The following is a 25,154-nucleotide window of genomic DNA, read 5'->3' as shown; positions in this document are numbered from 1 at the left end:
ATTTATGTGCTTATATATATATTGATAGAGAGTTCATGAGACTACCTAGTATGATCATGAAGCATTGATATCAATGGCTACAGGAAATAAACTAAACTTTTATTATGGTAATTCCATTAGAGATAGAAAAGCTCTTTAATGGTGCTAGGTTAAGCTAAGCTATAACAGGAAGAGGTCTAGCATATATACTTGTCTATATGTCTAAAAAGTTATGCCCACAAATTGACCCCAAAATCCCAAGTTGACCTATTTACAGCTCTTTCAGATTCCCCATGCTGTGTGGAGAGGGGTTTAGCAAGAAAGAGCCAAGCAGGGTGATTGATTGATATTGCTGTTGGTTTAAGAGTCCCCCTTCTGCCTGGTGTGTCTGGCTGAAACGACATCTGAAATGAAGAAAAGTCTCAGTGAGAGTCTCTCTTACCATATGCACACATACACACACTGAAGGAGCCTCCAAGTTTTATCCTTGACCTGTCCACGGGTCATGGTAAAATCCATAATTTTGACCCCAACACCTGACCTCGACTTATACATGAGGTCGACTTATAGTAGAGTATATACGATAACATAGATTTACTTTAATGGCTCCCTCCCATGAAATCCTGGCATTTGTGCTCCAGCAAAGCACTGGAGTATTATTATATATTTGTTATTATGGCATAATCCAGACCAGTGCTTTGTGCCATCCTGGTCACGTACTAGGGTTGCCTGGGGACGGAGTGTCCGTACACTCCTCAACCCTAGTATGTGGTGGCGCAGTAATCATGGCGGCCTCCCATCTACATGGGGGTCGCCATGATTACGTCATGCACGTGCCACATCCAAACAGTGCGGTGTAGTGTGTGTGTGATGTCTCTGGACACCCCAGGTAGCCCTTTCTCCCATGGCTGTGGCTCCCAGGGTGTCCAGGGTCATGAAGTCCCAAGGACATCCCTATTCCGTGCAACGGAGAAGCGGCATTCTGCTGCTTTTCCGTGGTCCAGGCTTCCCTGCCCCCAACCCAGAGATAAAAGGGGTAGGTGCTGATATGTATCATGCCTATATTTATTTATATTCTGCTTTTCCCCCAAAAATTGGACACAAATCAGTTTACAGTCTGAATACAATTAAAACATACAAAAGTTATCAAACTGTTACAGTATTAAAACACATAAGTTATTAAAATAATAAAATATAGTTTAAAAAGATAAAAGAACTTAAAAACAGTACACCTTTGTGTATATTGAACCATCAGAAAGCAAAGGTGTACTGTTTTTAAGTGCTTTCATCTTTTAAAACTATATGGTGGTTTACAGACCGCCCTAAAAGAGCGGTCTGCCCTCGCCTCCATTTCCGCCACTGGGAAGCCTCAGCCTCCAAACAGAGAGGCTTCCCGGCGGCGGAAAAAGAAGCTGCAAAAAGCAGCTTCTTTTTGCGTCGCATTTGTGATGCATGAGTGCGCAAATGGCACACTCGTAACATCGCAAGTGCAGGGGGACGTGCGGACGCTAAGCATGTGTATAGGGCGCCGCCATTTTTACGCCCCCATCACGTGCTAGGGGTGAGGTCGGTATGGATGCTAGGTCGGCCAACCCCTAGCACGTGACGGGGGCGTATTAAAGGCCCGTCTAGAATGGGCCTATTTTATTCTTTTAATGACTCCAGCTCATACACACAATTATTTAAAAATATTGTGTATAAAATTATCTTCAGGCTATGTGTATAATGTATATTTAGAAATTATAGCACTGCCTTTCCTCCCAGCCTCGGCACGGGTTGAAACCTTTAAAAACTTTTTAAAAATGGATATTATCACACACTTCCATGCCCAATCCAGAGACATCACATACCGATCTTGGCATTACGTACCCGATTCATACTTCTCTGGCACTTTTTGAAAGAACAGGAGTTTCCCATTCTTTGCAAAGTATGAGAGAAGTATGGATCAGGTACAGGATGCCACAATCAGGTATGCGATGCCTCTGAACTTGGTACATTTTAAAAGGTTTACAAAAGTTTCAGTCCGTATTGAGGCTGGGGGGAAAGGCAGTGCAATGATATTCTAAAAAACATAAATCAATTTCATGTTTAGACTTGGGTCTCATCTCCAAGATATCTCATTACGTATATGCAAATGTTCTAAAATCCAAAAAACTGCAAAATCCATAACTCTTCTGATCCCAAGCATTTTGGAGAAGGGAGACTAAACCTGTACAAATCCCAGGATTTGATAGGATGAAGCCATGACAGTTAAAACATTATCAAACTGAATTGATTCTGCAGTTTGGCATAGCCATAGGAGATTAGTGCATTCTCTTTAAAGCACCATATCCCCAATGGGATAGAGGTGCATTTAAATTTACAAATGGGTCATCGCAGTCAACCATGGCTGGGAGAATGCAGCCTATATACAGCCCAGATGCCAGAGAATGCAGCCAGTATAAAGCCCAAATGCCAGCCAGGCTTATTCTGCAGCTTTTCAAAAATGGGGTTTACCCATTCTTGAAAAGCCAAAGAATAAACCCGGCTAGTGTCTGGGCTGTATATGGGCTGCGTTCACCCGGTCACAGTGAATACGATAAAACCCATTTGTAAATTTAAATGTAACTCTATCCCGCCAGGGATAAGGTGCTTTAAAAAGAGTTTGCCAATCTCCAAAGTCTTGGGTTTTTTGAAATCGCAGGGCCTGGGATTGTCCTGAGCTGACAACTCTTCCCAGAGTTCCACTGCTCTACTCCACACATATTAAATCATAATTCTCACAATTCTGTGATTATTATAACAAAATACTGGTAACACAACATTAATTATGATCTTTTAATCTTCATCTTCTTCTTCTTTATTTATGTAGTGCTGTAGATTTGTAATGTTTTACAATGTCCACTGTATTTTCACACATTATGTCTCTTCCAAGGGACCAGTTTATCTCATATAACTTGTGACCCTCCACTCCGCTACACCCAGACAAGAATGGAGGATTAAACTCGATCAACAGATCAGTTGTGATTGTGAACATACCTGCTTAGAATGTCCCACTGAATAGCAATAATTTTAAGACTGCATTTCTATGGCCTATGAGCAGTTTCCACTGATTTCAGGATTTGAGTAAAAATGCATAGGATGGGACGAAGTTGTAATCTGGATTTGGAAAAGTAATTTCTTCCTACTATAACACTTCTTTATGAGTAAACTTATGAGACCAGTTCTCCTCTGGATAAAATGTGATGTGGATAATAAAGTTAAGCAGATACTGGGCATAATCCAGCAACTAATAAACCCTTTCCCATTCTGTTCTGTGGAAGAAAACAGGATGGCTGCTTAGCTTTCCCCTTTGATATAAATGGGCCTCTTATTAGGAAGTCTATTCACCATTAAAACTATAACAGAAATACTAAGAATGTGTCTTCAGGATCTGTCATGAAAAGGAGAGAGGAAATACTTGAGTTAAAGCAGTTGTTTAGCACATAAAGCCAAGCTTAATATTTTTGCCAAATTCAAACACCAGCCACCATTTTCCATCATTCTTCCCTATTTGGCTATAATATGAATATTCCATTTCCTACTTTAAAGCTATTGTTAAATGTTGCTTCTTGGAATTCTCTGATCCCAGAAATGCTTAATATTAATGTCAGCAAAGGCATCAGCCCTTATACCACTATAATCTTATTTATTTGAACAGACATATTAAATGATGGAATTTCTGACTGGCATCCTCCACAGATTTATGCTGATCACTTATATAAACAATAATGATGCAACCTTTGTACACTTCTATGGGAATGAAATTCATTATACCACAGGACTTAATAGTCAGTGAGTAAATACAGACCAGATAGGGCTGTATGTGATAGAACTGTAAAACAGTCTAAATCAGGCTTCTTAGAGCTTGAAAATAACAAACTTCAAGTAAAGCAGTTGTAGCACTTGTAACCAATTACTTTTCTTGATAATGAGGGTGTGATGAAGGCACATTTCAAACTTAATGCGATATATGGGAATGGCACTATTTTAGATACTTCATTAATAATGTTCCCAATTGTTCCCAGCTGCCAACTGACACCACTCAGATGAATCAACACTGAACTACAACCTACTGTATTTTCTGGCGTATAAGACTACTTTTTAAGCCAGGAAAATTTTCTCAAAAGTCAGGGGTCGTCTTATACGCCGGGTTTCGTCTTAGAGGGTGGGTGCTGAAACTACCAAGCCAGATTGGAGCATCTGCGGGCTTTGTATACAATCCAATCCAAGCAGGCTTTGTATACAACAGGTTTTCCTGGTAAGTACCTGCATGTCATAATTATTTGAATTAAAATTATCATATTGAAATCAAATCTGATGTTTTTTTAATTTTTATTTGGTGTCCGTTGGAAGAGGGGTAGTCTTATATGGTGAGTATATCCCAAACCCTATATAGTAACTGGGAAAGTTGGGGGTCGTCTTATACGCCTAGTCATCTTATACGCCAGAAAATACGGTATTTTGGACAATAACACTGCCCTCTCAAAAGCTCTTGGTGGCAGGCCTTTACTTGCCTAGAGACAGCCTCCTAATCTCAAACAGTTACTTACGTGGAAAAGGATGCACAACACAGATGGCGAGAAGGGTACAAGTCCTTGCCACAAACCCGGAACCTTATTGGACTCATTCCCCCCCCCCCCCCCCCGTTATGGGCATGGGAAGTGGCCGCTTGGGGCCATGCGAGTCTGAGAAAAAAATGCATTTTACCGCACCTCAGTATCCTCAAAATGGCCTCATTCCATCGCCCGGCACCAAGCCATTCCCATTCAAGACTGAGGAGCATCCTTTGCTTCGGTCGGAAGTCTCAGCCCTGAATGGGAACGGCTTGGCGCTAGGTGACGGAATGGGACCATTTTGAGAAGCAAAGGACACTTTGAGGTGCAATAAAATGCGCTTTTTCTCAGACTTGCACTGCCCCGAGTAGCCCCTTCCCATGCCCATAACGGGGGGGGGGGGGGGGGGAATGAGTCCGAGAAGGTCCCCAGATGCCACACTTCACAAATGTCATCACAGGACCTAATCACATAGCCCACAATATTAGAGGTACTTTCACTTGCTCATCCACTAATGTGATATATGATGCTCTTCAGCACTCTACATTGGGCAAACAGACCAGTCTCTATATCAGAGGATAAATGGACGTAAATCAGATATTAGGAATGGGAATACACAAAAGCTTGTTGCAAAACATTTCAGTCTTCCAAGGCATTCCTTCTCTGACCTCAGGACATAGTCCTTGGATAAAAAAAGACTATCAAGAGAGATTGGAAAGGGGGGGGGGGGGAAGGTGAATTACAATATATAGTGGGCCTTTGATATCCACTGGGATTTGGTTCCAGGACCCTCCATGAATACCAAAATCTGTGGATGCTCAGGTCCCATTAAACACAATGGCATAGTGAAACTGTGTCCATTATACAAAATGACAAATATAAGGGACTTTATCACAGACAAAAAAAATGAGTCATGAATAAAAAGTGGTGCTAGAATTAATGTTTATTCACATGATAATTGCGGGATAATCGTGATATCGTACAACTTCATTTGGAAATATTTGTGCTATTACTCAATATTGATGGGAGCATCTTGTTGTGCTCTTGTCTTTTTTGTCCATATGATAAAGCCCAAGGTTTCCTTTTGGAATATTTTCAAGCTGTGCATGCTTGAATCCATATATTTAAAAAATCTGTGGATACAGAGGGCCGATTGTATTTACAAATTCCAATCCATCAACAGTTGGTTGAACAAAAGCAATGGCTTCCTGGCACACTACACATATTCTAACACTGGACGCTCTTAGCCAGTTTACCTTATCTCCTTTCTGGTTTCCAGCCTGCACACACCTCATTCCAAAACTCCCTCCCACCATTTTATATGGTTGTCCACACACCCTGGCCAGTTAGGCAACATCTTTCCTCCTGCCTTTGTCTCTCAATGACCATAGTTAAAACTGAACTTGTCACCTTATCACCATATCCATACATTTTGTATTTCTATGGGTATTCATACAAGATAATTACAGAAGTTCTTCCTGGGCATCAGTTCGCTCCATGGATCTGAAGAAATAGATCAAGTCTGCAAAAGCTATGCTACAACTTCTTTTGCACAGTTAGTCTTAAACATGCTACAAGATCAATTTGCACACTACTAAAGTAACAAGTAACACAACAAACAAAGCTACTAGCTGTTTTTTTAAAAAAAAACATTGCAGGTGACAGCAATGAATTAATGTTCAAACATTAGAAAACAGGATTGGGCACTTGTGGCCTTCAGATGGCGTTAGACTATAGTTCTCATCAGCTCTAGCTAGCTATGGCAATTATGAGTACTATAGTCCAACACCCTCTAAAGGGCCACACATTACCCCCACCCAATAATGAATAATGAGGATGAAATACTTTTTGAAAAAACAAACTCTTCTCACTTTTAGCCTTCCCCAGCATTGGCCATGCTAGCTGGTAGCATGAAAGGACTGATATAGATACCCTATTAGATGTAAAAGTCTTGGGATGGGAAGATATGCATTGTTTGACTTGTGGCATATTTTCTAATCCTAATGTGAATTCCACTGTATTGCTGGATATAAAAATCTGTCATACCCAAAGGAGCAAATATGTGTTTGAAATTATTTGTATTCAACTCAAATTTCAAGAGCCAGAAAGCACAAAGTTGTGTAAAAGAATAATCAAACTAGGCATACACTACTTGTATTGTGGGGTATTTATAGACTCAATTGAATTCCAGTGCTGCCCCTGGAAAAAATTTCCATTTCCCCTAAATGAGGCTATCCCCTCTGGCAATCAGACCACATTACTTATAATTTACTGTATCACTGCTCAGGACAGTAAGAATGAATCTGCCATAGTGTTTTATCACACTAAACATGATCCCGCGGGAAAATGGGATTTAAACAAGAGTAAAATTAAATTTGAATTTAAACAGAATTTGCCAATTTGGGAAGGTGAAATAGCGCAAAGTTAAACCGAAGTTAAAACAGAGAAAAACATCATCTTTTTACTTTCAGAATTTCCCAAAAGTAAAAAGCTTTCATTTTCCTCCAGTTTAACTTTGGTTTAACTTCACGTTATTTACATTAACAGTGACGTCGTGTGATAAACTTCGGGCATTTCTGGATTTTCCCTAATTTAACTCTATTTAAATCCCATTTTCCCACAGGATCTCACTAGTGTGATAAACTCCATAAAATGAAGAGGTTGGGTATTTCTCCATTCAGTTACAGTTCACAACGTTAAATATCTCACCACTCTCAGCAAACACCTTTAGGAAGATGTCTTAGGTAGTTGGATCAGTGGACTTCCTGGTCACACTATGGGTACAGCAGGGGTAGGCAACTATGCTTCTCCAGATGTTTTTACCCTATAAATCCCACCACCTCTAGCCAACATGGTGATGGATTTTGGGATCAGTATTTCAAAAATGCCTAAAAGGCCCTGGGCTAGATCTTTGTTTTTAGTGGCTCCATTGCATAATACAGGCATGCTGCTGTTAGTAAATCCTCTTGAAGCTCCTTTTTACAAAGTCCCTTTATACCCACCCAGACATTTCCTTTTCATCCTCTGTCTAGGTGAAGTTTTTAGGCACATCAGCATTGGGAGGCTGGTGAAGGAGGGCTGGATAATATGGACTTTTGTAATAAACAATGCAGTAAAACCTGAGATGAGAAAGAGAGGGATTCTACTCTAGCTGATCCTATTGTAGCTGTATGTGCCAAACTACAACAGGCAAGGTAAGCAGTAGCTGCCTTCAGAATCTCTTACTGAGTGTGTACAAACAGCAAAACAAAGAGAAAAGGGGGAAACAGATAAGCCTGCCTTACCAGCTTCATCCAGCATGTTAAAAACCAGCAACAGAGGTCTATAAATTTGGCTGAGAGCCAGCGTGATGTAGTGGTTTGAGTACTGGACTATGACGCTGGAGATCAGAGTCAACCGTGGAAACCCAGTGGGTGGCCTTAGACAAGTCACACTCTCTCAGCCTCAAAGGATGGTGACAGAAAACCCCCTTTGAACAAATTCTGCCAAGAAAACCACTCTAAGGGTCATCATAAATCAGAAACGGCTTGAAGGTGAATTGAAAATAATGCATTTGGCCACGAAAATAGAAATTGTAAGAAAAATGGAGGCAGATGAAAGAAGTCATCATCCTTGGATGCATTTTGGAAGACTCCTTCAGGTAGTCTCTAGAAAGTTCAGAATGCTTTTGTTTACTTATGCAAGGCTTACCTGGCTGGTTATTTTATTTGAATCATATATATTGTTAGTTCTGAATAAAAGGTTTGCTGAAACATGTTAAAGTATTCTTTCTCTCTCTCTCCCTGGTTTTTTTTTTCCAGGTTTAGGAATGTGTGCTTATTCTTCCCATGCTATTTCTACTTCTGGTACCAAATTTTCTACTAAAGAAGTAATGCCCACAAACATATCTACTTTGATAAGTGAAGTACATCTGCATTTTGGGTCAGAAAGCCTCTGATGTACATTACCGGAAGCATGAATTATATGCAGATAAAGGCCTCCTTCTGAGCAACAGAAATTCCACAGGAAACCACCTTAGCAATTTTAATTGTAAAATCGCTGATGATATACAAATACATTCAGCAGGATAAAGATTTAGAATGCTTATGAATGGAGATGCAATACCACAGTCTCACAACTCCACACTCAAAAATTTCAAATTGTAGGTGGTATTTTCAAAGTAATTTAATGTGAGTTTAGAGACACCACCTAAATAATCAAATCCATGGAATTTTTATAAACACATATATTCATGTACTACTATTATTGTGTGCTTTTAAATTAATGTTTTAAGTGAATATAATTTTATAGACAGTTTAATGTTATTTTAATCTCAGCTTTGTTTCTGTCTTTAGCTACTTGTGATTCTACCTGTATTTCTTTTCTCTCTCTATGCTGCCTTGTGTCCCAGTCTTGGGAAAAATGTGGGGTATAAACAGAGTGACTGATTAATTGTGATACTCTAGTATGCCAACAAATATTCACACCAGATCTTGGACTATGGTTATTTTGGAAGAGTTACCATTATTCCCCATTGATGTTTTTCAGTTAAATTGAGACATATCCATCATTTGAACCATGGTGAAAAATGCATTTCTTTTAAAAGTCTTTTGTTTATCACCTCTCAACCCACCCAAAATTTCACCAAGATTTCCAGCCTATAATCAAGCTAATCCTTACTTGTTCCACACAGTGAATCTAATTTCTGGATACCATAGTTAGATTGCATGATTAAAGACTATCTTATACAACCAAAAACCACTTGTCACAATGTGCCTATTACAATGACTATGCTCAAAATGAAGAAGAAAACTAGGCACTCTGATTGAAAATGACAAAACCTGCTTCCTGACTTCTGTTTCCGCTAAATTGTGTCCCCATAGCCTTCTAGAAGCAGTAAATAAGTTGTCCCTCCCCACTCTGCTAACCAAGCATTGCACCCTTTCTGCAGCCTTAATCTGCAAAACATATGTCCCTGGACTATAGTGTATGAAAACCCATGCTCTTAAAACAAAATAAGCTATATTTTATTGAGCCTCCCTTAATTGAAATGCTTTGGACCAGAAGTGCTCTGGATTTTGTATTTTTTTCAAATTTGGGGATATTTGCATATACAAAATGCTATATCTTGGAGATGGGACCTAAGTCTAAACATGGAATTAATTTATGCTTCATATGCACCTTATAAACATAGCCTAAAGGTAATGTTATATACAATATTTTTAATAATTTTGGGCATGAAACAAAGTTTGTGTACACAGAAAGCAAAGGTGTCACTATCTCAGCCGCCCATGAGGACAATTTTGGATTTTGAAATATTTTGGAATTCCTGATAAAGGACACTCAAGCTGTACTTTATTTTATCAGCCTCAGAAAAACAGGTAGGGGAATCAGCCAATATCTTTCTAAATGTTGATGAAGTGAAAAGCCCCACTGTTGTGGTAATGTGGCGATACCCACTACTCATCATTCTGCATGTGACTGAAAATATACCATATATACTCAACTATAAGTCGACCTCATGTATAAGTCAAAGTTAGGTTTTGGAGCCAAAATTATGGATTTTGCCACAACCTGTGGATAGGTTGAGGGTAAAACTTGGAGGCTTCTTCAGTGTGTGTATGTGTGCGTATGGCAAGAGAGACTCTCATTGTGGCTTGTTGCTTCGTCGTTTTAGCTTTCATTTCAGCCAGACGCACAGGTAGGAGATGGACTCTTAAACAAACAGCAATATCAGTCAATCAGCCAGGACTCTTTCTGCTTGGCTCCAGAGAGGAATAAAGGGCCTGTACAAAGTGCCAGCCTGTGGGTGGTGTGAAGGCTGAGCATCCCCATGCTCCAAGCCATAACTGCACCAGCAGGGCACCATTTGGTGTGTGCCCATTTCCACGGGGCGCACCATGTTGATGCACTTCTGGCGAAGTATCCACACAGCGCAGTGCCAAAGGGTTCCAGCATGCCTATGAGGCCCCTTGGAGGGAGCAAAAAGAAGCCTTTTTCAAGGCTTCTTTTTGCTCCCTCCAGGGTCTGGATTGGTGCTACAGCGTGTGGTTGCTGCGGCACTGATCCGGGGTGGAAAGGGGCGGCATCTCACCACCTCTTCCTGCCAGTCTATACAGCCCCAAACTTCTCTCTGCACTTCTTTGGGAAATCTGAAAGAGATGCTATCACTATCACCATAGTGACCTGTAAATACTTTTACCTGGGATTTTGGGGTCAATTTTTTAGCATTTTTTTTAGACTTATAGACGAGTATATACAATAACTTCTCTTCATGCAAACCTGGATATCATAGTACATTTGAACAGTGCATCAAAGATTTCAAGCCATTCACTCCACATTCCATTGCACAAATAGTTTAACACATTAGGATCCTGCTTTGTTGTTGTTGTTGTTGTTGTTGTTGTTGTGTGCCTTCCAATCATTTCTGAATTATGGAGAACCTATCATGGATTTTTCTTTGCAATATTTGTTCAAAGGAGGTTTGTCATTGCCTTCTCCAGAGGCTGAGAGCACATGACTTGCTCAAGGTCACCCAGTGGGCTTCATAGCTGAGCTGGCAATCAAAACCTAGTTATCAGAGTCACAGTCCAACACTCATTCTACTACTCTGGCTCATTTAACTACCTTAAATATCAGTTTTCTCACTGAAATTGTTTACAGTAACAACAAAACAATGTATGTGCAACATCTTTTAGCCCCAGCCAGTATCACCATAGATCAGAGATGATTGGAGTTGCAGTCCAACTCTGGAGGGCCACAGCAAGTCTTGTGTAAACTCTTACCTTTAGTCTGAGATGGTTCTAGAAACAGGTGTTCATCCTTACTTGCAGCTAACAGGAATGCCCTCAGACAGTTCAGGCTGTGCTAAGAGATTATTAATAATTAGGTATCTAACTTGAAACAGTAAAGCCCGAGGGAATGGAAACCTTCCACTTGTAAACACCCATCCTTGGGATTAATATGGTAGCAATAAAACTATGAAAAATGTATAGAGCTTTGTAACCTGCTTCTTGCTGGGGCTTATTGCTAAATGGCAGCAGAAGAATACTCAGAAACACATTTCATATACGACTTCTACCACACAATTTGCATTCAATTTACAGTACCAACTGGATGTGCAATAAAGATTTGCGTATAAAGTATTACGTGCATCCTCAACACAGCAATTTAAAGAGCTTCAGAGCTTTCGGATTAATTTGGCTCCCTCCTTTTTTGCCTGAAGAGATACACTACAGATATCAGGATGTCATATTTTTTTCTTTTGCTGTTAGCTGTAGTAAGTATCTGTTTATTTTTATCATCTGGATATAGATATGATTCTAAATATGACACATTGCCTCCTCATATTGACTTAGTCTGAATCGTACAAGACTGTATACATCAGGGTCTTGTGCATTCCCAGTTCCACACCAGGGCAGTCAACTGACAAAGATCAAATACTCTTTGTCTGCTCTTGTGCCTCTAAAGAGCAGTTTGCTCTGCAGATATTAGCAGATAAAGCAACTTACAACATGAAGAGAACTGCTAGTGCCTGTAATGCTTTTAAAGATACAGCTACAGAGGCTGAGCTACAATATTGGCTAATCGTAGCCTTGAATATTGCAGAACTTGGAAGGCATGCTCTAGATCAGGGGTAGGCAGCCTTTTTGAGCAGGGGGCCGGGTTGCTGTCCCTCAGACAACTGGGGGGCCGAAGCCGGGGGGGTGGAGCTTCCACCCTCCGGGGCGGGGCCGTGTGCCGGGGTGGAGTTTCCACACCCAGGGGTGGAGCTTCCACCCCCGGGGGCCAGGCCTCCTCCTCTTTGCCGGCCCCTGATGGGGCCCCAGGCCCTGTCAGAGGCCGGGAAAGAGCCGGCAGGGGCCACCAGCGCTGGAGGCCTCCGCCTCTTTGCCAGCCCCCGATGCCAGAGGCCCGCTACCACCGCAGGAGCCCTCCTGGAGTACTCCAGTGAAGGCAACGGGCCTCTGGGAGGCCCACTGCCACTGCAGGAGCCCTCCTCGAGGGCCCCAACGAAGGCAACAGGCCTCCCAGAGGGCCTCTGCCGCCGCCGGAGCCTTGTTGGAGGGCCCCGGCGACGGCAATGGGCCTTCCAGAGGCCCGCTGTCACCGCCGGAGCCCTCCTGGAGGACCCCAGTGAAGGCAACGGGCTTCCCAGAGACCTGCTGCCGCCACTGGGCCCCTCCAGGAGGACCCCAGCGAAGGCAACGGGCCTCTGGGAGGGCCGCTGCCGCTGCTGGAGCCCTCCAGGAGGACCCCAGCGAAGGCAACGGGCCTCTGGGAGGCCCGCTGCCACCGTCAGAGCCCTGTTCGAGGGCTCCGGCAGCCGCAGCGGGCCTCGGCGAAGTCTCGCACAACCTTTTTTGTGGTCGCGCGAGACTTCGAGCTGCCATTTTTTTTCAAAATGGTGGTGAAGTCTCACGCGACCTCGGGGAAGGTCGCGTGAGACTTCGCTGCCATTTTGGGAAAAAATGGCGGCGCCCGGGAGCCGGAATAGGCAGCGGCGGTGGCAGGGGCAGGCAGGGGCCGGCCAAAAGGCCTCCGTGGGCCGCATCCGGCCCGCGGGCTGGAGGTTGCCGACCCCTGCTCTTGATTGATATATGGGAATCTCATGTAGAAATGTGTACAGAAACAAACTTTTAACAGGATATACTGCAACAAGTCTTAATTTGTTAATGGCTGGTTGAATCAGCTCTACCATTGGGCAGGGTGAGGAAGACTCGGGCTGCAAAACTGGGATATTGCAAAAGGGCAGAAAATGTTGTTATCTGCTGTTACTTATGGCAAGCATTTTAAAAAGAGACCTCCAAGAGCCCCATTCACCAACAGCCTTGCTCAAGTATTGCAAGCACAGGGTCATGGCTTCCTTTACTGACTTAAATGTTGAGGTATTTATTTTTGTTGTGTTTGTACTACCTGAGATGGAGAATGGGATTTTCTTCTATATTTACCAAAATATCATGATCAGATTTTGGATAATCATACCCTCTAACTGTCCCAGGAACAGTCCCAATGAATCCTCTCATATCCCATTTTTTCTGCAGCTTTTAAAGTTTCCCAGTTTCTCTCCTCCCACTTTCCCCCTTCATGATCAGCTTTCCTCCTTCATCCCTGTCCTTTGCACTTAATTAGTTCAGCTGTGGGGGGAGGGAAGGGGAGAGGAGAGGTGACATCTTGCTCTTTCCAGTAGGCTCAGGTCAAAGCAAACTGCTGCAGCATCTCCTAGTTTGTATGTTCTTTCCCATTCATAACTTCTGCCATCTTGGCCATACTTTGATCTTGCTTGGCTATAATCTTCAAAAAGGGGAAGAAAGAAGATCCCAACAATTATCGTCCAGTTAGTCTGACATCAATACCAGGAAAGATTCTAGAGCAGATCATTAAACAGAGAATCTGTGAACATCTAGAAGGCAATGCCATAATCACAAAAAATCAACATGGGTTTCAGAGAAACAAGTCATGCCAGACAAATCTAATCTCTTTCTTTGATAAAATTACCAGCTTGGTAGATAAAGGGAATGCTGTGGATATAGTATATCTTGATTTCAGTAAGGCCTTTGACAAAGTTCCCCATGACATTCTTGCAAACAAGCTTGTAAAATCTGGGCTAGACAAGGCAACTGTTAAGTGGATTTGTAACTGGTTGACCGGATGAACCCAAAGGGTGCTCAACAATGGCACCTTTTCATCATGGAGAGAAGTGACCAGTGGAGTCCCACAGGGCTCTGTCCTGGGCCCAGTACTGTTCAACATCTTTATCAATGACTTGGAGGAAAAAATTGGGGGAATACTTATCAAATTTGCAGATGACACCAAATTAGGAGGAATAGCTAATACTCCAGAGGACAGGATCAAAATTCAAAATGACCTGAATAGACTAGAAAGCTGGGCCACAGCTAACAGAATGAACTTCAACAGGGAGAAATGTAAGGTACTGCACTTAGGGTGAAAAAATGAAATGCACAGATATAGGATGGGGGACACCTGGCTTAAGGAGACAACATGTGAAAGAGATCTAGGAGTCCAAGTAGACCACAAGTTGAACATGAGTCAACAGTGTGATGCGGCAGCTAACAAGGCCAATGCGATTTTAGGCTGCATCAATAGAAGTATAGTGTCTAGATCAAGGGAAGTAATAGTGCCACTATATTCTGCTCTGGTCAGGCCCCACCTGGAATATTGTGTCCAGTTCTGGGCGCCACAATTCAAAAAGGACATTGAGAAACTGGAGCGTGTCCAAAGGAGGGCGACTAAAATGGTGAAAGGTCTGGAAACCATGCCCTATGAGGAACGCCTTAGGGAACTGGGGATGTTTAGCCTGGAGAAGAGAAGGTTAAGATGTGATATGATAGCCCTGTTTAAATATTTGAAAGAATGTCATATTGAGGAGGGAGCAAGCTTGTTTTCTGCTGCTCCAGAGACTAGGACCGGGAGCAATGGATGCAAGCTGCAGGAAAGGAGATTCCACCTCAACATTAGGAGAAACTTCCTGACAGTAAGGGCTGTTCGACAGTGGAACACACTTCCTAGGAGTGTAGTGGAGTCTCCTTCCTTGGAGGTCTTCAAACGGAGGCTGGATGGCCATCTGTCGGGGATGCTTTGATCTGGATTTCCTGCATGGCAGGGGGTTGGACTGGATGGCCCTTGTGGTCTCTTCCAACTCTATTATTCTATGATTCTATGATTCATATGTGAAATATTGGAGGATATGAAAATTGAGTGAATAGATATCTCAATTTGCCATTTTGCCTCATGTAACAAAATGACTTGAGGACTGCCCTATTGGTGAGCTATCAGAATGGCAAGTCGAAGGCTTCCATGGCCGGCATCCATAGTTTTTTGTGGGTTTTTCAGGCTATGTGGCCATGTTCTAGAAGAGTTTCTTGCGGGCGAAACTTCAGGAAGAAAATCTTCTAGAACCTGGCCACATAGCCTGAAAAACCCACAAAAACTATCAGAATGGCATTTTGCAACATCCCCCTGGATCTTTGGGTTCAGGATTGGCTTCATCCACCTTTGGAACCTCCTGAAGAGGAAGCACAATAAAATACTTGGCCGGAAATCTTGTTGAGCAAACAAATCTTCCTAGTCTAGTGTATTTCTATGTGAGAGACTCTCAGTTCAGAATTGTTGGCTCTTCTCTTAGTTCCTCTTTCACCTCTTAAGTGTTCCTACAAGAAGCCTTGGTGGCAAAGGAAAGTTGAGGCTGGTTTAAAAGACAAAATGAGTTGGAATCCAATTATGTTTCTACCTTAACTTAAAAAAAATTCTACAGGACATAATAATTTGATATCTGCGACAATGTAATTGCACTGTCTCATTGCCCTGTTTGCCATTTTAATAAGTGTTACCATTTAAAGCACTCACAGTACAGACAATTCTAGACAGCTACAAAATGGATTGCTGTCACTGACTTTATGGAAGTCCATCATCGTCAGGGAACCCAATCAGTAGTGATTATGCAAACAAAGGCAGAAAGAAAATTGTACATTTTGCCTGTTATTATGTATGAGTAAGAGTTTGTTTGTTTGTTCATTTACTTTTATTTTTCTGCTGCCTTTCTCCCCAAAAAGGGACTCAAAGAAGCTCACAATATAAAACACACTAAAACAATGAAAAAACAATTAAAATAATCTGATTAAAACAATGCAAAGTTAAAATTTAAGGCATATGAAAGTTAAAAACATAGTCTAAAAATCTAACACAACCCCCCCCCCCTCCAAGTTAGTATAACATGCACTGAACATGATTCAATGTGGCAGACAGGATGCTGAGATTAAGTTGATATAACCTGAACAGAATGTAGTGTGTTGCAGGGTTTGAAAGGCATTTGAGTGGAAAGGCTGAGGATAGGCACATTAGTTTTCATGTCACCTCTATTTCTATTATTGTCATCCTCAGTGACAATATTCAGTGATGTCATTGTGGTAGCACAAGGCACATTACAAAAGCAGTTGCATGTGTTCAGAGTTTCCACAAGGACTGTATCCAATACAATTTTGATTGTGCAAGTTTTTATACCACCATCGGTTCTATTACAAATGTAGCAGTGATGATTATTACTCCGTTAGTGTTACAATGGATTTAGGTTCTTGGTTTTCACAGTTTGGAAGCTGTGCGTTGCTTTCCAGAAAGCTGCTGTGTTGAGACTTGCTGCTAAGTAGGAACTGAAATATACTTTGCATGCCTGACAACTATGTGCTGAGAGTTACTCCTGAGCAAACATGAATGTTAGAATGTTTTGTACCATTAGTGGGAAAAATATCTAAAGTGGACATAGGTTTTGGCTCCACTCAATGACATTCTGAGCCAGTGCAGTGTAGTGATTTGACTGTTGGACTAGGACTCTGGCAGACCAGGATCTGTATCCCCACTTGGCTATGAAAACCCATTGGGTGACCTTAGGCAAGTCACTCTCTCTCACCCTAAGAAGATGTCAATGGCAAATCATCTCTGCACAAATCTGGCCAAGAAATCCCCATGATAGGCTCACCTTAGAAAAACAACAATAGCAACTATGCCATTACCCTTATCCACCTTCTGAATCTTCCTGGCAGACTTTTCCCATCATACTTGGATCCAGGGGCAGAAAAGTTTCCATAGCCATGATCTACACCAAAGGGAAACTTTTCCAGGGGGGAGTCCTTTTCTACCTATGGGATCTAAATCATGTGAGAGGAGGTAGAAAAGTTCCCCCTACAGCTGCAGATATTCACCTTCATCATTTCTAGGCCAACAAGGATGGCACCAGATCTTTGCAGTTAGCATGCTCATCCTTGTTTGTCTAACCTCCTATATTCTAGAACGGAACAACTGGTCAGGGTTTATATTTAGCAGAGAATCTGGTAGGTGAAACTGCTAGGCTTATTCCAAAGGGCTACACTTCACGTGTTCTGCACAATAAATTAAGACTGAATCCCTCTATCTGCATCCCTTAGTGGAACTAAGGCCCTTTACAGACTGGCCTGAAAGGCCGGCATGGGGGCAGAGTTGGTGCGTAGCACCCCCATGACGCACACCCGACTCAACCCCCAGGATGCCCTGATACAGCATGCCACTCTACATGGCACGCCATGTCATGGCACATGTCTGGTGCTGCACTGGGATGACTCAGCGCCAAAGGAGTGCAATATAGCTGTGTCGCCACAGCTATGGTGCCCTTTTGAGGGCTCAAAAAGGAGGCGCTTTTTGCAGCTCCTTTTTTCGCCCTCGTAAGGCCAGATCAATTGCTGTGGCCCCCATCCGGTTAGGAAAGGGGTGCTCTGTTGAGTCCCTTAGTTACTTATATGCATAGGGTTCTGTTCTGTTATTCTTGTATTCTGGAACCTAGAGTAGAAGTTATATTTTATTAAGATGTATGATTGTAAAGACAACATTTGAAAATGAAAGACAAACAAAAAGAATAAATGCATGTTTGTTACATTTTCAAATTTTATCATAGTCAGTAATAATTCAAAATCATATTCATCATAAGTATTTCAGAGATCTGTCTTGTAGCTTTTACAGGTCTGCTGTCAAGGCAGATTGTTTACATTAGCAACAGGTTTATCAAGAAATACTGAACCAAAGCAAGTCTAGATGGTAAACATGAACATTAAATACTCATAGTTCATAAGTGAAAAGCTTAACTATAATTCTGGATAACACATTTGGATAATCTATACTGTAAGAGTAGAATAATTCTTTTCTGGTGTAGACTTATAGGGTTTATTAATGAAACATAACAGTATAGTACTGGGAAAATAAATCTAAATGGGCTAATAATAATAAAAAGGATGCCTGCAAACATTTCCTCCTATATGGTCCCTCCCACAAGTTAAAATTGGAAGAAGAAGTGGAGAGCACAAATGAAAACTCTTTCCTCTTCATTGGTAGTGGTGGAGTGTTGTTCTTTTCCTTCTTTAAGTCCTAACTTGTGAGGAAAAATTTAGGTGCATGTGTTATTTTGACCAATACATTATTTTCTTTGCAGACATTATATGTTAACACTTTCAGTCTACATCACACAAACCTATAGTTCATCGTATGGGTGCATCTACATGGTAGAAATAATGCAGTTTGGCACCACTTTAAGTGTTGTAGCTCCATTCACTGGCATCCTGGGATTTGTTGTTTTTGCCTTTCTCAGCCAAAAAGTGGTGGTACACCACAAAACTACATATCCCTGGATTCTGTAGGATGGAGTTATGGCAGTTAAAGTGGTGTCAAACTGCATTTTTTCTACAGTGTAGATGCACCTAGAGCAAGCTGTACTAAGCATTTTGGGGGGGACGGGGGGTTGTGTGATATTTTACATCACATGGAGAAAGTCACTGTAGTAGTGAAAGAAACTGCACATGATTGAAGATTTCCTATTATGAGTTTTTAAAGCTATAGGAGCCCTTTTATAAACTTGACCTGAGAAAACTAGCTTAATGTCTCAAAATATCCTAATATGGCCACAGCCTGAAATGTACTTGTTTTCTTTGGCCTAGCCAGTTATAATTCACTATTTTATGTAAAGTTTGCATTATAAAATCTATCGAGCTTTCCATCTTTGGCTTGTGTAACAAACATAAAAAATGGTTGTATTTTGTTGTTTTCTCTTAAATTAGAAGCTCTTGGTCAATGATAAAAAGTAGAGGGAGAAGAAGAGAGCATTTGGAGAGTGATTATAAACATGGGAATATACTGTGGATTTTTGTGCTGCTTACGTCTTCGTATGGTTATTTAATCAAAAGGAAATCTAAAGAAGGAGATTGTAAATCTACAGATATTTAGATAGTTAACTTTAGTGTATAGCCCTAAGGGGACTATTGTCAAAATCTATTTGTTAGTCTCGAATAGAGCAAATATTTTTTTTAATTAATGCAAGTTACAGAAGTGTTGGTTCAATGGCTCTACTATAGTTGGGACTATCATTTGCAGTTGAGAGTGGGGGGAAAGGAGCCTAAGTAGAAGGGGGAAAATATGGCATATGTATTTTCCATATTGGTGTTAAGAGCAGGTTTTGAAGGGCAGTTTTAATTAGAGAAGTGACCAAGAGAAACAATTCAAGAGACATATTCAGTGGGTTGGATGGGATGGCCCTTGCAGTATCTTCCAGCTCTACGATTCTATGATAAGAAGGACTTTCAATGCATTTATTTTAGCAACAGTGCACCTAAAGTAATGGATTTTAATCCATAAAAGTTCATATGAATATAAATAAATTTTAGATGGTCTAAAAATTGCTCCAAGACTTCTTAACCCCCTTTCTTTGTCTGAAACATACTAAAAGGACTGTCTCTTGAAAATTACTTCCCTTATCAACTTAGCCACATTTCAGCTGCTGCTTTTAAGGAAAACAAAAATATTGAAACATTGGAAAGATCCATTAACTTCTATCTCTCATTTCATTTGCTATTATTCGCACTAAATCCTGGTTATTCTTTTTCCTCTGTCTTTCAGTTTCCCTGCTCCTTCAATGCTAAAGTCTAACTTAATCCTTACTTGCTATCACCTTTCTGTTCAATCAGCAATCTTTTTACAGTCTTCAGTTCAAATCAATAGGCAACATTTTCTGCTTCCCTTTCTCCTCTTGCTGAAAAGAATATTACAAAACATAAAAGAAGTGGATAAAATGAAAATGTACAGACTACCCAAGTTAATTTGTTTTAATTGTTTAAATTGTTTAATATGTTTTCACCCTTTTTAAATGATCCTTTATTCTTTTACATTTTATGTTGCTTATACTGTATTGTTTTAATTTATTTTAATAGTATACCAGCTTGACATCCTATGATATAAACTGTCGTATGCTTTCAAGCCCTTTCCAATTTATGCTGAGCCTATAACAGAATTTTCTTTACAATATTTGTTCAGAGGAGGTTTGCCATTGGCTTCTTGTGAGGTTGCAATTTGCCTAAGGTCACCTAATGCATTTCCATGGCTGAGAGGATCTGAAATCTGTTTTCCCAAAGCCCTTGCCTAACACCACAGGTCCCTATACCATGATGTTTCTCTGTAGGGTAGATTCTTTCTGTATTTTACATCTTATCAAATGATATATTTTAAATTAATTAAACATATATTTTATTTTTCATAAATCAATAATATGGGCATCCTGAATCTAATCCTGACTAAGATATCACAATGTGAAAGAAATTAGCAGCATAATTATGATTTGAAAGAGACTGACATAAATTACATTAAGTTTAGTGCAGCTTATGTTTAGGTAAATTGGAGAAGTATGAAGTGTAATTTCACAATGATAGAGCACTGGTGGCAAATGCCGTCATTGTTGCCCAACTCCAAGCTGAACTATCCTAACTATCCTAAAACAAATATGATAGCAGGATCACAACAGCAATCAAGAACTAGAATTCAAATGTAAGATATCATTTGGGTCCTGAAGAATAATGCTGAGGATACCATGGACAGCCAAAAAGAAAAAACAAATGGATTTTAGAACAGATCAAGCCTGAGCCCTGGAAGCCAGGGTGACTAAATTGAGGCTATCATACTTTGGCCACATCATGAGAAGGCATGAATCACTGGAAAAGACAACAAGGCTAGGAAAGATAGAAGGCAATAGAAAGAGAGGAAGACCACACACCAGATAGTTAGACTCAGTCAAAGAGGCCACTGGACTGAGTTTGCAGTATCTGAGCAGAGTAGAGGAGGACAGGGGGTTTTGTAGATGTCTCATCCACAATTGTCATAAGTCAAGGTTGATTTGAGGGTAGTTAACAACAACAAGAAATACTTTCAAGGCACGCATGCTAGCATCAGTCCACACTACAGATAGGTAACTGAGAAAGGAAGGGTGAATAGCAATTTGTGAAGGCAGTGGGAATTAAGCAAATCACTTTTCAGATGAATAGACTAAATCAAGAAAGCCACAACCCTGAGCCTGCAAGACCTAGTGACAAGATCTTTTTCAGGTCACTCATTCAGAGGGTGGCCCTAAGTCAAAAGTTTTCAAAACTGATTTCATAGCACATAACAACAACAAAAAGCAAATAACAGTACCAATTTACATTATAAGTTATTGCAGAATAGTCCACTTTAACTGCCACAGCAACTGCCATAGGGAGGGGCCTTTAGAACACTCAGTGAGATACCTCCAGTGCCTTTCCAAACTACAGATCCCAGGATTCTATAGGATGTTGTCATGGCAGTTAAAGTAGAATAAGACACTAAGGGACTATACAGACCAACCTAAGGGGTGGTCTGCAGCTACTCCTTTTAGCTCCAGATCAGGGCTGTAGCAACTGTATGCTGTGTCCCCAATCTCATAGAATCATAGAATAGTAGAGTTGGAAGAGACCACAAGGGCCATTCAGTCCAACTCCATTCTGTCATGCAGGAGCTCTCAATCAAAGCATCCCCGACAGATGGTCATGCAGCCTCTGTTTAAAGACCTCCAAGGACTCTACTACACTCCGAGAGAGTGTGTTCCATTGTCAAACAGCCCTTACTGTCAGGAAGTTGTTCCTAATGTTGAGGTGGAATCTCTTATCCTTTAGCTTTCATCCATTGCTCTGGGTCCTAATCTCTGGAGCAGCAAAAAACAAGCTATCTCCCTTCTCAATATGACATCCCTTCAAATATTTGAACAGGGCTATCATATCACCTCTTAGCCTTCTCCTTTCCAGGCTAAACATCCCCAGCTCCCTAAGTCATTCCTCATAGGGCATGGTTTCCAGACGCTTCACCATTTCCGCCTTTCTGCAGCACAAAAAAGAAACCCCCAAAATGGCTCCTTTCTGTACCATGGAAAAGGCACTATAGTCACCGGTGTCATGGCTTTTGGTGCTCCTTTGGTGCTGCTTCATCTAGATGCAGTGCCAGAAGAGCATTGTGATGCTGCCCGCCATGTGGTGTGGCGTGTGGTGTCACACCAGCCTGATGGTGGAGTTGGGGTATGTGTTGTGTGGATGCTATGCCCCAGCTCTGCCCCCATGCTGGCTTTAACGGCTGGTCTGTACAGCCTGTATATCTTTGTAATGGGAATGGACCTAGGGACTGCCTTGTTTTTAGCTGACATTAGTAAACCAACTACATGCCACCACCTCTCTATAACACAGCAGGTATAATGGTACAGTATGTAGTCTGAATTTGTAAAACAGGACTACCAGTAACTGGTTTCTTACTTTGTTGCACAACAGCCTACTTTATCCAAGGCATGGAGGAGAATATGGAGAGCAGTGCACCTTCTTATTCTTTCAAGTCAGTAAATCTATGCCATCTGCTGGTCAAATCTAAACTTGCACACATACTGAAATATCTAGGGCAGTGGTTCTCAAACTTTATACTTTTGTGACCCTCTTTACATCTACATGCTGATGTCACCACCATCCACTCAATGCAGTATACGAATAAAAATATTTTGTTTCTTTGGTGTGCATATTTTCATTCACACATTCATGTATATTCAGATTCAGAAATAACATTGTTCAAATTAGAAGAGATTTATTTAAATACATTCAATATTTAATTCAATACATGTGTAAATCTGACACATAAAAAAAGTTTGGGAAGAGGAAAAGGAGGAGGGGTCAGGGCCTCCAAGTGTCATGCCCCTTTTGAGTAACTCTTGTGTCTCCCTGGGGATCCCATCCCATCATTTGAGAACCATTGATCTAGGGGAAATAATGCCAGGGTTTAGTTTAGGTGAAAGTATGAATTACAATGGAGATTATCATATACAGGGACAGGATTGATATGATTATCATATACAAGGACAGGATTGCTTCCCCATCCTTATCCTGTCATTAATCTGTTTGTGACTGCAATAACACAAAAGGCTTTTAAATCATAGCGGTGACCCCGCCATTAACCCATCATTAAAGCAACACTGGAATGACGTGAACTTCTGTTATTGCAAAATGCTGGCCATTGTTGCTTTAATGATAGTTTAATGATGCGATCTGCATGGCGTCATCTGAAAGTCTTTTGCATGATTGTGATCAATCACGCTTTTCGGACACGTTAATGACAGGATCTGTGTGACATCATGTGAAAGTCCTTCCCGCAACCGGGACAGGATTGGGACAGGGATGGGATAGCCCCCGTGTGATAATCTCCACTGTTTCTACAAGGATCACCCTCTTAACAAAATGCACACACAAGCACACAAATCCTCATGCTGATAGTTTTATTCTCTCTTCCATTCTCTCTCTCTGTCTCACACACACACAGTTCTCCCCTTTACCCAGGATTGAAAGAAAATATTGTGAGATGTTCTAGCACCACAAGCAACCTTGTTTGGTACAAAACCAGAATCTTTCCTATCAGTTTTGCTCCTTGGCTATGATGCAAGTCTATGCTGCAAGTATATGCAGAAGTGTGATTTCTTACAATTGGTAAAGTAAATAAAATATGTGATCCACCAGAAGTCCACTGGGTGTCACTCCTTAGTCTCAGATTCATTCTACATTAAATCACAAGTGAAGTAGAGAGCAGGTGGGATTAAAATTGCATGATTTTGTTACTTTATTAGGACAATGCCTTTTATTTATAATAATTCATGTTGCTCTGACTTTCCTGATATGAAATATTATTGCAGAAAACTGAACTATTGCAAAGTAAGATTTTTGATGTAATAGCTGGAACTTGTTGGTTTATTATTTGCCACATTTATATCCCAGATGTTCTTCAAGGAACAAAAGGAAGCATGCATCTCCCCCGCCTTCTTTATTCTCACAACAACTTGATGAAGTAAAATTGACTGAGAAATAGTAACTGACAAAGACTCACCAAATGAGCTTTTTGGCTGAATGGAGATTTGAACTTAGATGTCCTCAGTCCTAACCTAGCACTGTAACCATTATGCCACACGGTCATTAGATCATAGTTGTTTATAGGACTTTTGAGAGTAATATTTTAAAAGCCCATGTCCCAAACGACTTACAGTCCAAAATTTAGGACAAAACTATGGGTGCATCTACACTGTTGAAATAATGCAGTTTGGCACCATTTTAATTGCCATGGTTCCATCTTAACAGAATCCTGGGATCTGTGGTTTTGTGAGGCAGCAGCACTCTTTGGCAGAGAAGGCTAAAGACCTTATAAAACTATTAATTTATAAAACCCAGGATTCCATAGGATGGGACTACAGCACCTAAAGTGGTGTCAGACTGCATTATTTTTACAGTGTAGATGGATCCTAGGAAAGCGGAGGACAGAAAGACAGAGTGGAAGGGTAATAGATGAATAAGGTTAAATTTCAATTGGAGTATGAACTTTATGACTGGAGTATGAACTTTATTTCCCCCCAAGGTAATGGAGGGGAAGGGATGGACATTTGTAGTGTTGTACAAAAAAAATAACCTGAGCTGCTGACTGAATGAATATGAGAAAGAGAAGACAATGAGGACACAAATAGATGAATAGGAAGAATATTTGAGAAGAGAAGAGCTTTGATAATGTGGGGAGATGCGAGGCCTTTTATTCCTACTTTGCCTTTTAGGATAAGTCCTTATAACAATAAAAATGTTTAAAACATTGAGATAAACAATGTTGTAAAAACAGATTCATGTCCAGTTCTGCATAGCACACAAATGAAATGAAATGAAATGAATGTGACTATGGTTGTTGGTTTTTAAAAATCACATAATGAAATTCCACAATGAGTTGTTCATAGAGTTTAAACTGTGG

The 25,154-nt window shown here is 40.9% G+C and overlaps 1 protein-coding gene across 1 annotated transcript in view; it reads right to left on the bottom strand.

Annotated features, from left to right (window-relative positions):
- LOC149314617 (CD82 antigen-like) overlaps nucleotides 1-20,019 on the bottom strand; it is a 114,976-nt gene extending 94,957 nt beyond the window's left edge. The window contains exon 1 of the mRNA XM_089521489.1: nucleotides 20,004-20,019. The gene's annotated coding sequence lies outside the window, so the exon portion shown is untranslated. The remainder of the gene's footprint in view (nucleotides 1-20,003) is intronic.
- Between the last annotated feature and the right edge of the window lie 5,135 nt (nucleotides 20,020-25,154).

This window comes from Sceloporus occidentalis, unplaced genomic scaffold (genome assembly GCF_023333645.1).
Source record: "Sceloporus occidentalis isolate IW3139 unplaced genomic scaffold, rSceOcc1.0.p SCAF_4, whole genome shotgun sequence".
Classification (NCBI taxonomy): domain Eukaryota; kingdom Metazoa; phylum Chordata; class Lepidosauria; order Squamata; family Phrynosomatidae; genus Sceloporus; species Sceloporus occidentalis.
The sequence above is the reverse complement of the archived record's forward strand: the minus strand, read 5'-3'. Positions and strand labels throughout refer to the sequence as shown.